The 12,892-nt window shown below is 34.6% G+C and overlaps 1 long non-coding RNA gene across 14 annotated transcripts; it reads right to left on the bottom strand.

Annotated features, from left to right (window-relative positions):
- Window positions 1-414: 414 nt before the first annotated feature.
- On the bottom strand, window positions 415-7,738 carry LOC133819034 (uncharacterized). 14 transcript variants are annotated; one of them, XR_009886247.1, is made up of 7 exons: window positions 7,609-7,737; window positions 7,416-7,487; window positions 4,942-5,009; window positions 1,389-4,403; window positions 1,231-1,291; window positions 790-854; window positions 415-658 (listed from the first exon to the last, which is right to left on the bottom strand). It is a non-coding gene; the product is annotated as an uncharacterized LOC133819034 (long non-coding RNA). The 14 variants fall into 14 exon arrangements; XR_009886240.1 differs by having other exon boundaries at window positions 1,389-5,009; window positions 7,609-7,738; XR_009886249.1 differs by lacking the exon at window positions 4,942-5,009.
- Window positions 7,739-12,892: the final 5,154 nt, after the last annotated feature.

Here is a 12,892-nt window from a genome sequence, read left to right as displayed (position 1 = left end):
CTTTGAATATCACCCTTAGGCTGAAATCCCCTTAGCCCAAAATACTCAAATCATTTCATGTTATTTTAAAAAATATTCATCAACATTTGTATAGATCACAATTTAAAACATTTGCATACGTTCACAGTCTTTAAACCAAAACATACCCATCATCAAATCATACAAAATCTTAAACATCATATCATCAACACCACATATCAATAATCAACTCCATGCACATACTATGAATATACACTACTACAAAAATGAAATTTCTCGACAGTTTTTAACTGTCACTATTGAGCAACGACGATAGTCAACTAACTGTCGTATTTGTCTATGCCGGCATAGGGGTAGCTACGCCGACAATTATTAGGTGTCGCCGTTGCTGGCAACGCCGACAGTTATTAGGTGTCATCGTTGCTTGCAAAAAAATTATTTAATTTTACTTTAAATTAAAAATTATGATTTAAATGAAACATTTGTATACAAATCTAAAAAATTATAGATTAAAATAACAAAAATTAGACAAAGTATTTACAAAGAATCATTTACTTTAATGAAAATTACAAATAAAATAAAACACTAAATTCATTGTCCAATAACATATATTTCTTCTTGTCCTTGTACTCACCCTCATTACCAATAGTCTTTCCAAAGTAAGAACTGGTACTACTTCCTACAACAATTCAAAAAAAATAGTTAGCATACTCAATAGTTCAGACTATGATTAGTGTCAAGAGTTTAATGAGACTGTGATTAGTGCGACAGTCATAACTGTGAGAAAGACAAAAAGAAATAGAGATATACCTTTGCCTTATGCTGTAAAAGCAAACTTGTTTCAACAGCCTCACACATTCATGAGGTGAACTTACCTAGAAGCAACAAAATCAATAAATGGAGTCACCCTACAGGATACTAGAAGAACCACAAGTCACGAGACAAAATTTAACCAAACTTTCGAATATTATTTCAGCTCAGAAGGACAATATATAAAAAGAGTCATTTCTACAACAGTCTCAAATTCAGGATGTATTTTCATACCATGATTTCAAATTATCAACAAGAATTCCAGGACACTAATGAGATAGTCTACCCTAACAACTAATGTCAAAAATAACCAGTTCACAGTCATGCCATGAGCAACACAGTAATAAAAACCACAAACTACAATATCATCACACTAGAACAACAATTGGAAAAACACAAAACTGAATCAAAGAATAGAAACACTTAAAAGGAGATGTGTACCACTGGAACGATTATGACTAGATCATCCCAATGTTTATCATCTACTAGCTGAACTGCAACACTGTCACTTCCATAAAAAAATCACTATAAATATTCAAAAGTGTGAATTGGTTTATAGTAATTGAGAATAAAAGGGCAGTGTGAGAAATCAAACATACTTTTCCCATGATCAACTTCACAATTCCACCATATATGCTTCGGCAAGCACTGCCTGAACCTGGCGTGTGTGAATAAAAAAAAAATCTTAACTATTATCACAAACTACAACCAGCATTTCCAATAACCTTTACAAGAAGATTAAACTATTTAAGTCATATGTGTACAAGCCCATGAAACTAACTTAATGAGAGAGGAGTGATCAGATTCCAAACATATATAACATCAAAATATTATACTATCTACAATGTAGATTCTACGTCCTTGCAAAATTAACCATGGTGACAAATACAAACTTTGGGAACTGTAAAATGAAATATATAAAATTATTAATGAAGAAAAGAATTAGTACCTTGCAATAGCCGAAAGCTTGCTCTGACAAAAGAACGAGGCCAAATACACAACTAAAGAAACAATTTTAATACTAATAACAAACAACTCTCCATGTCTCTAGAAATGGAGCACCAACAATCACCATATCCACATACTGGCATGCTAACATATAAAACTAAAGATTGCAGAAAGACAAAGATCACAAATATCATATTTTCTTAATTTGAAGTCTAGTTAAAAACATTTTTAAAGAAAATAGCAATAATAGTAAGAGCCAGCCATTAAATACCTGTTACAAATTGCTCATAATTTATCTTAGCAGATTGTTAAAAAAAAGTTATACGCAGAAGCAAATTATCTTGTTGGTTGGCAACAAAAGTGGCGACTCATATATATATATATATATATATATATATATATTGTAAACGTCAATTAATACCCTTAGTTTGTATATATATAATTATGAGAATAGAATTGAAAAAAAAAAATTAAATAGCTACAGGTTTTACAATATGAGAATACTAGAGAGAATACTATTAAAGTACTAATAAAATAAATAATCATCAACATTTGCATACAAAACAAAAAACTGAGAACAATATCAATTGCAATACATAGCCACGGAACAAAGTATTCATTTGTTATAAATGCATCAAAACAAGAAAAAAAGTTCTTTGAATCTATTTTATAAAACAGTTTTGAACAATAAATTTTGGCCAAGAAACTCTAGCAACATATGATCTCTAACAGCAGAGTAATTAACATAAAAGCTTTCTAATTTCAAATTATGAAGAAAAAAGATAAACCCTTGCCTTAATTTTATCATTGCCTTTAATTTATGCATTTTCCTAGTAACAACAATCCCATTAAACTAAAACAGAGCTCTTACCCTATCAAATCCAAGATTGTAGCCTTGTGAACTGAAAGGTGATGACAAGTACACCAAGCCTTGCCTGAACCTAAAACCAAGCTAAAAAACTAGAAAACTGGCAAGACAATAAACTGAAACCAAGCTGGAAAAAACTAGAAAACCAGACTACCTAAACCTAACTACCTGGAAAAAACTGAGAAGGCTTATTAACAAAGCACCCTTAAACCAGACTACCTGAAAAACAAATGAAGTAAAAGCTACCACAACATAGAGTTCATCTGTTTATGGCCCAAGGCACTGAACCAATAACTATGAATAAAAATAAAGAGCAAAATAAAAATAGAAATAAAAAGTAATAAGCTTACTCCAAGTTTCCATGAAGTAGCATACATTCTTATTGCTCATTCTTACATTCTACCGAGATTGCACCTCTAATTATTTTCACCTGTGATTATATACTTCAAAAAAAAAATACTGATAACTCTAAAAAAGTTTCAACAAAATCAAGATCAATAAGAGTTATTGGAACTTTTCCTTTGCTAATGCTCATCATGCCAGGCTTAGATATCAAATTTAGCAAAGCTTAAGAAAATGATTCCATGATGCAAGTACTGATTTAATTTTTCTTTTAAAAAAAATATATGATAAGATAAATGGGAATCGAAGATAAACCTTGTAAACAGTAATGAGGATGAATAATAAAAGGAATATCATGAATAGATGTCTAATTGTTGTTCCCGCATATAATTGGTCTAGAGTAGTACAACCTAGCTACCAAAATAGATTCTATAAGGTGTAGAAACAATACATCCAATTTAAGAACCAAGTTGATTCTTTGGTTATCAAAACAATCTGGAAGACTTTAAGGCTTATAAAGAATAAAACAAAGCATTGTAGATTCTATTTTTTCTTAGAATTATTTTATCAAATACCTGTAGAGCATTTACCAATAGTTACATATTAATGACTGAAGAAGGTGGACTGGACTGGGATAATCAGATGGGAAAAGAAATTTTTTTACAGAAATTCAGCAAAAATTTAGAGCAATAAAAAAATATAATTGAAAAAATAAAACCTCATTTATATACATACATATATATATATATAAATAGATTCCATTCATACGAGCCACCCAAGTATAAAAACAATCAATGGTAAAAAGAAAAAAAAATTAGAAAGCTGCACTTGCTCACCTTGCCACCTCAGCCCGGCGCTTGGCTTGTTCTGCAATCTCTGTGTATCCCAACAAGTTTATGTATGGTAACCCTAACGCATCAATAATCTAAATAAAAATATTCATAATTCACAAGCTTTTCACCATAAAGTACTTGCTTACAAACTAAATCTATATAATTTTCAAAACCACAACTAGGTAGACACATTGGATTATGAAAAGTATAGACAACTTAATTTAATAGTTTACACTTATGATTTTTTTTTCATAGAGTGAATTAGTTTAGTAAACAAGTAAAAGTAAAACCTTTCCTTTTTAAACCATCATCTTGTTTCCTTAAATTAAGAAACAAAACACTTGAAAGCAATAATTATAAAAAAAATACAACTATAAACCTAAAATTCTTTGCAGCATTCAAAATGTCATTATTTGAATGAAGATAGAGTATTAGCACCCAATCCATGTTTTCAAACTAAGAAATATATGGTATAAAGCCCACGCCACTATCAATCACATATAAATATAAAGGGAAGAAACTTTAGCCTCACTAAAATTGTCAAATGCCAGTGAAGGGATGATATCTTCATGTCCCAAGGCACATCCCCAACCACGATTAAGATTATTAACTGGAGATACTTACTGCCAAAAAACAAAAGAGGATATGAAACCACAAAGTTTGCAAATATATAATATATTTGCTTATATAACAGTTGCACTGTGAGAGAGGCGAGTTCACTGTGAAAAAGGCACAAACAGAGGAAACTCCCAACAGTGGCAGAGGCACAAAGAGGGAAAACTCCCTAACACAAAGACAAAAGACACTCAATAGCCATATAGAGATTAAAATAGGTACTACATGCTATGAATATTCCAATTAATAGTTTGCTTTAGTCACTCACCTTTTAGATTTGGAATAACCACAAAATCATGATTGTACAACTCACATTTCTATAATTACAACTTAAAATCTATGAATTTCAAATCTGAAATAATTGTACAGTACATTTTAATCAATGAAAACAACCATGAAAGAAAATGAGTTGTGAAAAAAGGTTCTTTTTCTTCAATCACATTACTAATTCCATCAACTTTCAATTCATTTTGTTTCAATAGTTTCTACACTATAAGTATTTTGAGATACTCTTACTAATTATATAGAAAAAGCAAAGTAACATACTCAGAAAAAGATGATTCTCCAAGCTGCCCCTTAAGACTCGATCTGCTCCAAAATTCCTTGTTCTACACCTAATTTCCCATCCTCATCAAGTTTCTTAATTTGATGCATCTCATGAAAGTAACACAATACTTAATATATATAATAGGCAATTGGTATAAATTAAAAATAGAGATAGAAGAGAAACTTTAACAGAACAAATAAAAACCAAGAACTTTTTTAATTATTGGATGAATATTTCAATGAAGCATTCTATCAAATAGTTAATATGCATTCAATTTATTCTTGGCACCATTTACTTCTAGCTTGCGATAAACATTAGAAGAAACTTACAACTCAACATCATACCATAATAATATTATACAAAATCCTAAAAGAAATCCAAACATTCTTCAATCTGCCCACACCTGAACCATGAAATAAAAATATATATATAAATATAAAATCCATAAACATTCAACAACTCAAAATTGAAAAGGCACAAGAATGTGTGACTCGCCAAAATGGGTTGTTGTGGGAAAGAGGAGTCTGCTTGGCTCAAGGTCGCGGTGGGTTCTCATGGAGGCAACAATGGGTTGTTGGCAAGGAAAGGCTCGACATTGGTGAGAAAGGCAGGAAGCTTGAAGGTTTCTTCATATTAGTGGGGATTATATTAGTCATCAAATCATACAAAAGATACCTCAACATAAGCAATCTGAAAATCACAAATCCACCAGCCAGCTCAAATACTTCAAAGTCTCTAGCCAATCCAAAAGCTTTATAGCCTCAAAACCAACCAATCCAAAATAGATTTACAAACTACAGAGATTTTACACATTACAGAACATAAATTAAATTTAGCTAACCAAAATACCAAGATATAAAGAATTGTCTTACATAATACAAAAGTCAGAAATTAGACCCAAGGATGGCGGTGGCTTAGAAGACAACGACGGCATTTTGGGTTCAAGATCGAAGCTGAGGTGTTTAGGCCTGCACCTGGGTTCAAAGAAGAACGAAGAACAACACATGGGTTCGAGGAAGAATGAAAGCGCCATCTCCTGGGTTCGAAGGAGAACAAGAGCGCTAGTTCGAGGGAGAACAAAAACGTCTGGGTTTGAGAAATTAAGAGATGTGAGTGAATGAGTGATGAGGCTAGTGTTCGGACAAGGGAGCTAAGTGAGGAGACAATGAGGGATTTGAGAGATAAGTCACAGATTTTAGGTTTTGTTTTAAAATATTATATTTAGGTTAAGTTTTTATGTTTTTGTAAATTATGATATAATGATATGGAAATTGATATTTAGGATGATTAATAAGACACATCAGCATTTATATTAATAAAAAATGAAAATTAAAAAAAATTGGAGTGAAAAAAAAAAGTTCCAAATGCTGAATTTTTTCCCTCCAATAAATATATATGGAAATTCTCCTAGCTTCACATTAAACCCTACCGGTGGGACTCTCAGTATTCTCGATCCATCAACAGTTTTTGGCGCGATTTTTTTTTATGACCGTGTATATTGTAGCTATTTAGAGCATCCTGCAAATTTTCAGAAAATTCCGAATAGTTTACAGTACCGAAAACTAAGTTCTAACATGTTGTTGCACGCGTGATTAATTTTTTTTATGCGCGTGGAAAACAACATGTTTGACCCTAATTTTCGGTACTGTAAACTATTCAGAATTTTCTAAAAATTTGCAGGATGCTCTAAATAGCTACAATATACACGGTCATAAAAAAAAGTCACAGCGAAAACTGTTCACAGGTTGAGAAATACTGAGAGCTCTACCGGTAGGGCTTAAAGTGAAGCCCCTATAGAAGAATTCTCCTTTATATATATATATATGTGTGTGTGTGTGTGTGTGGGCAAACTATTTTTCTACAAACTTTTATTTGTAGCTAAACATAAATTTGAAATATTCTAACATTTGAATTTTGACGACATGTTACAATTGTCGGTATTGGACTTTTATTAATTGTAGGCGTTGGGGTCAACTACAACACTTTTTAACTGTCATTATTGGTATCGAATTAACTGTCAGCGTTAGGGTCAACTATAACAGTTTTTAACTATCAGCATTGGTCTCAAATTAACTGTCGGTGTTGGGCTCAACTACAGCAGTTTTTAACTGTCGGCATTGGTCTCAAATTAACTGTCGGCGTTGGGGTCAATAGTGACAGTCAAAAGCAACGGTGACACTTATTCACTGTTGGCATTAGTTTCTATGCCTACAGTTTTTAACTATCGGCATAGAGTCGCGCTAAGCAATTACAATAGTCAACAGAGTAGACTGTCGTGGTTGGGTGTCGGGAAAGCCCAATTTTGTAGAGTGATACGTATAAGAATTACAACCATAATAATCAAACCAAAACAACATGAATACTCATGCCCACGCCTAGGTTAATTCCCTCATGCATCAACATAAAAAAAAATAGCCATCAATCCATGAACCCAAGAAACATAACAAAAACATTAGGGTTAGAGATCAATTACCTCTCTTGATTGTAAAATCAAGAACACCCAATTGTGACCAAAACTCTAACTATATCACCCATTTGTTCAAGCCTAGGATTTTCGAAAATCCACATGAAGAGAAGGAGAAAATCAACAACAACACAACAAAACTCTAGTCAAAATACAAGAATCAAAGGAGAGAAATTACAAATATAAACATCAAGAAACATACCCTAGAGTTGATCCCTTCTTCTTCCTCTTCTTCTCCTTCTCTCTAGAAAATGGCAGCCCCTCTCTCCCTTTCTCTCTCTAGCTCGCCACTCTCTATCTCCTCTTCTCTCTAGTTCCAGCAGCCCAAGAGTATAATGGCTCTCTATTTTCTCTCTTCCCCTTTTATTCTAAAGTGGCCAAAATAACCTAATACACCAAATGGTAAGTTTCCTATTCCTAATTATTTTCTCTTATTTCTTATTTAATTTATTTTTATTTTTAATTGGTATGGAAGAAAGAAGACAACACCTTTCCCATTTTAACCAATATTCACCCAAATAAAATAGGAAAAGAATTTCTCTTTTCCCACTATACTCCACACGTCCACTACTCATATTTCCCTTTTCTTTTATTTTGTTTATAAATAATTAAATCTAATAAAAAGGAAACTACAAGTGTGTAGAAAATTCCACACATGTGCACCATGCAACCATGCACGTGCACACACTCAATAACTAGGGTGCATCACTACCTACCATGCACCTTAGTGCATTTAACCAAAACTCAATTAATCACATTTTAAAAATAAATAAATAAATAACATTTAACAATTAATAATTAAATTCATAAAATTCTACCAAAAAATTATAACAATTAATTTAAACAAACAAACAATTAAATAAAATAATTCACAATACTTAACAATTAAATAAAATAAAACACAAAAATTTAATAACTAAAAAAAAATTTGGTGCACTACAAGTTGGAACTTATCCAATACCCTAATGTCAGGTAGCGATAACTACCTTAGGTCAACCCGTTACTAGGTTTAGTATACTTGTGTGTAAGGCTATTCTTACTAAGCGTTTTCGCTTACTTAGTTGTTTCATGTTGTAGGTAAGTGGAAAAGAAAAGTGGAACAGTTAGCGTCGGAGTCTGCTTGTGTGTATGTACATGTGGCCTGACCTGGGGAGGTTTTTGATGGACCACCATTTTGAAAAGAAAAAGCTAAAAATTTGTTATTTCTTTTGGGATAACTGTTTTGTTATAACTCCGTGGAATAGTAGTTGTATTTATGTTTGCTAAACTAAAAGTGTGCGCACACGATCTTTTTAAAAGTATTTTTATATAGATTTTTGGTACGATGAGTTAAAAGTAAAAAGTTCAAATTTCCACATGATTTTGGTCTTGTATGTTTTGAGGGTCGTTACATGACTGTGCTACTTTTGCTGGCGCATTACGCAATTGCGCCAGCAAACGTCTTTCAAACGCGCCGACAAAAGTCATAAACGTGCCTAGAAAAGATAAAATTGCGCCAACAAAAGTAGTACATAATAAAAATACACAATTTTTTTTAGATTTTTTTAAGTGATTAATGTTTTATGTAGTATTATTCATAAATTTATGAGTATTTAACATATAATGAACAGTATAATATCATTAGATTGTTCTAAGATTAATGGCAATACTAATGAACTTTATAATGATCAACTAGGGGTGTTCATAAAACCGCTCACACCGCACCGCAATTTGCGGTTTAGAACTCTTCAAGGTGCGGTTGCGGTTTGTACTTTTGCCAAACCGTGCGATGCAGTGCAGTTTGCTGTTTTAAATTTTATAAATGCAGTTCAAACCACACCACTCCGCATCATGATATAAATTAACTTTTTTATATTATTTTTTTCAATTTTACTACATTTAAAGTTAATGCATAAATATTTATATAGTATAGGGTTATTTGCGGCAATAATGCATGTGTAGTTAAGTTTGTTGCACTTAAATGTTTATGTAAAAAAATTTGCGGCAATAATGCCTACCGTTAATGTTTTGGTGCAGTCATTGGTCCCTGAGCCGTTAGGGGTATATAGGATGCACGTGGCACGACCCGATTGGGTTAAATTATTAAAATTTAAAACAAAAACAATTAATGTTTCTAATTTCTAATTTAAAACAAAAAAAAAACTAACCATGATTAATATAACCAAAAAAATCGATTGTCTAAAACCAAAAAATCTCAAAATTCCATACCCAGAAAAACGATGAAGCTTTCCCCCCGACCTCACCCAGACGATCCACCCCCGACAATATAGCACGTGAACCCACTAGAAGAAAACTTGTAATTCCTTCGAATTTGGGGTTAGGGCATCTTTTGCATCGGGTTAATGGAGATTGAAAAAAATTGCCATTGTCGACCACCAATGCCAGTGGTAGAAAGAACGACTTGGACAAACAAAAATCCTGGGCGAAGATTCAAAACATGCAACTAGTATCAAGTAAGATTGGTCTCCATTTTTTTTTGTAATATGATTCATTGAAGAAATGATTATGGGTGTTCACTAGAAACTTTGTATGTTTTGGTCAACTCAGATTCATGGTGGGTGTAATTTCTTTGAATGGATAGACCCTCCCATGTGCCAACGAGCAAAGGTGGTCATCCCTAGACTACTAAGAAAAATTGGTGACCTTGAAACTGAAATCACATCTCTAAGTACGACAACTGACATTGGAAGTCATCGGCAATGCAGTGGTTCTTCAAATGGATTTGAGACACAATCTCACAACCTTCAAAATTTTGGAAGAGAAAGCTGTGAAAGTTGTGTTGAAAGCGAGGGTAGAGTAAATGATGGAAGTCGAATGCAGTGTTACTACTTTTTGAATACTATGTATTTTGCTGTAATTCTATTGGTTGTGGTTATTTGTGCTACAAAATCAAAGTAGAAGTTGTTGGTATTGTTAGTTTATTTTTGGGTAATCTTCATGTGCAGTATAGGCAATGACAAAGCTATTGCACCCTAGGCATTGATTTGTAATGAATTTTGTTGTAAAATGAAACCCAGAATCAATGTAATCTATCTTGGTCTATTTTGAATTCAGTATTCTAGTTTATGTATTTTGTGAAATAAATGTGATCAACAACTAGTTACATTCATTACCATAAGAGATAGGTACAAAAATATAGGCCTAAAAAGGCAAATGTATATGATCTGTACATGACCAATATCATGGCCAGCATGACCCTGTCATGACTCAAAAAACAGCCATCAACGACAACATCCAAATATCAACATTGCATAACACATAACAAACAACAAAATACAAGATTCGACCACTAGTTCAAAATAAAATCAAAAGATGAAACTCATTCCGGTCAAACAGTATCGGGTTGAGCATTCTTTGCACCACTAGTTCCTCCTTTAGCATGTTGTTTCAGTCTTCTTTCCTTCCTTAAAAGTGTGGCTTCAGTTGGTTTCTGCAGTGGTGGACGACCTCGCTTTTTGACCACACGATTCTAAAATAGGTTAAACAAACAAATATTTAGCTCCAAATTCACAAAACAATGATAAAAATTATCTAGGAAGAGAAGAAAGCATAAAGTTTATACCTCAACCACCTTAGCAGATTTGCATGTTTCTCTCATATGGCCTGTTTTCAGACAATTGCTGCATGTTTTAACTTGTCCAGTTCTTCGAGCTTTCTTGAAAGCAGGTGGAGGTTCATCTGTCTCCCTTCTCCTAGCTTTCTTAGGTCTTCCAGGCAGCTTCGTCTCAGGTGGTGGATCAATTGGGTTGAGTCCTGTCTGAGGCCACATATCTGGACTAGGCATAGGATGCACACTCTATTCATATGCTTTTTGCAATGATTCTTTTTTATAGAATCTGTGGACATAATCAAAGACATTACCTCCCATGAACCATATAGTAGCTAGTGCATGGCCACAAGGAAGCCCAGATAGTTGAAACCTCCTACATGTACAAGTTCTGAATTCCAAATCGACAACCAAGGCACTACCTGTTATACCCAGATTTCGACCCATAGTAAATATGACCTCGAAAGCTGAGTTCGCAACAAATGGTCTCGTGAGGATTAGAGTGATCTAGGATTGTAAGTCGAGCCTGCAAAGTATGATATATGGTCTCGAATGCGGTGATCTCGAAATGATCTCGATCTCGAAAGGTAGCTCCGAGAACACCTTCATCTTCAGGAACTTCGGAGCATGGTTCTTGAGCTCGATATCCCATCTCGAAAGAAACGTTAGCTCGGGAGATGTCAGTGGCTCGCACAATGACATGAGACCAGAAATGCTGGAGCCTTGAAGATACGCTATAACCACCTTGAATATCTACAAGTATTATAACTATGAGATGTAGCCCTCATTAATTGATGTAAATCCCCAAGAATTGTGGGATATTATTTAATACAGTTATACGCCCCCTGATCTTTGGGGAACGTTTCCTTTTATATCTGATTATTGGCATTTAAAGCCATTTATTTTTATTCACAAAAGAGTAACTACCCAAAATATGTGGGATAGTATTCTGCATCCTTCTCTATAAATAGAGAAGGAATGCACCATTGTAAAGGACCGAAATTCTGATCCTTGAGAGAAAACTCTGTAGAATTCATGCTAAAGAATTGTTCAGAGATAATCTTGAGGTTAATAACAGAGACTCGTGGACTAGGCAGATTTAACTGCTGAACCACGTAAAAAACCGTGTTTGATTCGTTTGTTTCTTTTGGCCATTGTCTTTAATTGTTTACGTGCTCTCTTCTTTTATCTGTTGACGAAAAACGGCGTCAACAGTTTGGTGCTTTCATTGAGAGCCTTAAGCATTCATCCCTGAGAGATTCATGGCTGCAAACAATCAGAACACTCCTGAAGAAAATTACCCAAGGCGTCTTGGAAAACAGCCAATGGAGAACCCGGACGCTGATGAAAGGAGTGGGTCCTCTGATTCCCGGGGACCACCTCCACAACCAAGGGATGAGGACATGTACTATAACCCTGAACGTTATGTCCCTATTGTAGAATTGGAGAATCGGCAGCTGAAACAGTTGTTGGCAGAAGCCAACAAACGTAACGAGGAGTTGACTAGGATAGCCGCAGAGGCGCAGGTGGCTCAGCCCCCGCCTCCGCGCGAAGACCAAGTCCCTCCTCCAAGGGACGTGCACGTTCCTCCCCGGAGGCCCCGTGGACGTCCACGAAAAAAATGCTGCCACAAGGAGGCCGGCACAACCTCCAGCACCGGCAGAGCCATCTACTCCTTCTAGGCCTTAGAGGAGTACCCGAGCTCGGGTCCCGCCTAATACACCTGCGGAAGCACCTGCAGGAACTGAGAATAACCGAGCTCCTACCGAGGCTCGGACTCAGGTTCCTGGTAGTGCACCGAACGCAACTGGCCCATCTCGGGCAAATTCTGGACCCTCTAGGCCGAAGCAAGGGAGGCAGCCACCGTCACCTATACGGTTCCCTCCATCTCCCGTAAGATATCCTTCACCTCCCCGTAGAAACGCTCAACCTGTTCAGA

The sequence above is a fragment of the Humulus lupulus genome, chromosome 2, assembly GCF_963169125.1.
Source record: "Humulus lupulus chromosome 2, drHumLupu1.1, whole genome shotgun sequence".
Taxonomy (NCBI): domain Eukaryota; kingdom Viridiplantae; phylum Streptophyta; class Magnoliopsida; order Rosales; family Cannabaceae; genus Humulus; species Humulus lupulus.
The sequence above is the reverse complement of the archived record's forward strand: the minus strand, read 5'-3'. Positions and strand labels throughout refer to the sequence as shown.